Source organism: Penaeus chinensis, chromosome 23, assembly GCF_019202785.1.
Source record: "Penaeus chinensis breed Huanghai No. 1 chromosome 23, ASM1920278v2, whole genome shotgun sequence".
NCBI classification, from domain to species: Eukaryota; Metazoa; Arthropoda; class Malacostraca; order Decapoda; family Penaeidae; genus Penaeus; species Penaeus chinensis.
In genome coordinates this window covers 8281833-8285530 of record NC_061841.1, presented here as the reverse complement: position 1 = coordinate 8285530, position 3698 = coordinate 8281833, and positions in this window count along the sequence as shown.

Below are 3698 nucleotides of genomic sequence, written 5' to 3'. Positions count from 1 at the left end.
TTCTACCATCACTTACACAAGCTAAAGTATGACATTACACCACAAATATCATTGTCACTCCGCCTTCCTTCCTCTCGCTCTCCCTCCTTCCCTCCCTTGTCCGTCCCTTGTCTTCCTCTGTCTCCCTCCCCTTCCCATTAGTTTTTTTTCTCTCCCTCCTTCCCTCTCCCTTCCCCAACATGCTCCATTTACCTTCCTCTCTCCCTTCTTTTCTCCCCTTTCACCTCCTTTCCACTCTATTGCTCTCTACTTCTCTCCCTTCTCCTGTACTCTCTCCATCTATCTTCCCCCTTTTCTCCCTCCCTCCTTTATTCCTTCCTTCTCTTCTCCCCTTAAGGCCCCTTCCTCCCCCATACATTCTCTCTATCTTTTCTTTCCTTCCACCCTTCCTCTACCCCTCATTTCCTCCTCCTCCTTTCCCCCTCCCCTTCTACTCCCGACACACCCCCTTCCCCCATACTCTCCTCCCCACTCCCCTTCCCCCATCCTCTCCTCCCCGCTCCCCTTCCCCCATCCTCTCCTCCCCGCTCCCCTTCCCCCATCCTCTCCTCCCCGCTCCCCTTCCCCCATCCTCTCCTCCCCGCTCCTCTTCCCCCATCCTCTCCTCCCCGCTCCCCTTCCCTCTCCCCCCACCCTTATCTGTCAGCCTTTCTTAAGACGATACTAAATTCTAACGATTATCAGAATGACACTAAACATCGAGTTAGACGCGCGTGTTGGCCCCTCGCCCCCCCCCCCCCCTCTCCCCCTAATAAAAAAAAGTTATCATGTATCTTTCGTAATGTAACGCTCATCGGAGGCGTGAAGAATCAATGCGCCAGAGGTACGGGGGAGGGAGATGGGGGGGAGGGAATGGAGTGAGGGAATGGGGAGAGGGAAGGGAGGAAGGGAGGAAGGGAGGAAGGGGGAAGGGGCGAAGGAGGGGGGAGGGGAGGAGGGAGGGGGGTGAGGTGGTAAGAGGGTGTATTGGGTTAAAGGTGTTTGAGGTTGTATCAACTTCTCTTAGCGTATTTTTTGTTATTGCTGTTTTTTATTATTATTATTATTACATTTTTTGTTAATATTCTCATCATTATCGTAACATTTATATGTAGTAATATTATCATCGTCGCCATTATTGTCTTTATTATCATTCTTGTCTTACTATTACTATCATAATTATCATTATCATTATTATTGCTACTATCATTATCATCTTTACTATCATCCTGACTATCATCTTTATTCCATTATCATTATGACCATCATCATCATCATCATCATAATTTGCTATTGTTTATTATTTTTATTATCATTTCCATCATCGTTGTCGCTTTTATCTTATTGCTGTTACTGTTTTTATCATTATTATCATTATCATTATTATTATTATTATAATTATTATTATCATTATTATCATTATTATTATCATTGATATTATCATTATCATTAATATTTTCATTATTATCATTATTATTATTTTCATTATTTATCAAATTTTTATCATTTTTCAACCATATTATCATTTTTTTATTATTTTTTATTATTTCATTTTAAATTTTATAATTATTTATTATTATTTTTTTTATCACAATTTCATTATTTTCAATTTTCAACCCTCATTATATTTTTCATTAAAAATCTTTTTTTTAAACATTATATTTTTATATTATTTTCATTAAATTATCATTTTTCTTTATCATTTTATCATTATTTCAATTATCCAAAACCAAAAATTTTTTTTTAAATTTTTTCAAAAAATTAAAAATTAAAAAAAAAAAAAAAAAATTTTTATCATTAAAAACAACCAAAAATTATCAAAAAATTATCAATTTTCAATTTTTTAAACAAAATTTTTTTTTTATATTAATTTTCCTTTTTTCTTTTCCCCCTTTTTTTTCATTATTATCATTTTTTTCCTTTTTCCCCCCTTTTCCCAAACCCCCCCTTTTTTCCCTTTTTTCCTTTTTCCTTTAAAATTTCTTTTTCTTATCAATTTTTCATTTCTTTTTCTTTTTCTTTCATTTTCTTTTTCATTTTTTTTTTTCTTATTAATCCTTTTTCTTTTCTTTTATTTTAATTTTCTTTTTCATTATTTCATTTTTCCTTTATTTTTCATTATTTTCATTAATTTTCTTTTTAAAATTATTATCAAAAATTATATTATCTTATTATCATTATTAAACATTATTATCCCCTTTCCTTTTTATCATTATTTCTTTTATCTTTTTTTCATTTTATCCTTTCAACCCCCTCTTATAAATTTTTAAACCCCCTTATTAAATCAAAAATTAAACAAATTATTTTAAAAATTAAACAAAAAATTACATTAAAATTTTATTATTATATTATATTATTATTAAATTTTTACATTAAAATTAAAATTACATTTTTATATTTTTTTATAAAAATTTTAAATATTAAAAAATTATTACATTATTATATTAATTTAAAAATTATTTTTTTTTTTTTTTTTTTTTATTTTTTAACATTATTATATTATATTATTATATTATTATATTATTATATTTTTTTTTTTTTTTTTTCAAAATTTTTATATTATTATAAAAAATTTTATTTTTATATTTTTTTTTACATTAATTTTCCCTTACATTATTATATTATATTAAAAATTTTATTATAAATATTATATTATTATTTTATTAAAAAATTTTCAAAATTTTTATAAAATTTTTATAATTTTTTAAAAAACCCTATTATATTATTAAAAATTAAAAAACCCCTTAAAAATTTTAAAATTTTATTATTATATTAAATTATTAATTATTTTTATTATAAAAATTATATTTTATTTTTTTTTTATATATTTTAAAATTTTTATCATTTTATATTATATTATTAAAATTTTTATATTAAAATTTTTATATTTTAAAATAAAATTTTATTTTTATATTTTTTATTTTATTTTTCCCTTAAAAATTTTTATTTTTATTATATATTATATTATTATAAAAATTTTTATCCCCCTTTTAAAAATTTTTAATATTATTATATTATAAAATTTTTATCATTAACCAAAACCCTATTATTAAATTTTTATATTATAAATATTATAAAAATTTTTTTTTTTTTTTATTTTTTTTTTTTTTTTTTATCATTTTCATTTTTTATATTATTATATTATTTAAAATTTTTATATTATTACATTATTAAAAAAAACCCCTTATTATATTATTATATTATTAAAATTAATTTTTTTTATTATTTCAATTTTTTTTTTTTTATCATTAACATTAAAATTTTAAATTAAAATTAATTTTATTATTAAAAAAAAAAAAAAAAAAAAAAAACCCTTAAAATCATTAAAACAACCATCATTAAAATTATTATATTATTTTTTTTATATTTTATATTATTTATTAAAAAAACATTATATTATTAAAATTATTATATTATCATTATTATAATTTTTTTTTTTTTTATATTATTATATTAAACAAAATTTTTTTTTTTTAATTATTACAAAACCAAATTTTTATTTTTAAAATCATTTTTAAAAAAAATTACATTAATTTTTCCCAATTTTCAAAAAAAACAATTTCCAAAATTATCATTTCTTTTATAAAATTTCATTAAATTAATTTATTATTATCAATTTTCAAATTTTACATTTCCCCCTTTTTAAAACATTAAATCTTTTATTCTTTTATCCCAAAAAATCCCCTTTCATTATTTATTTTTAAAAATTAAACTTTTTA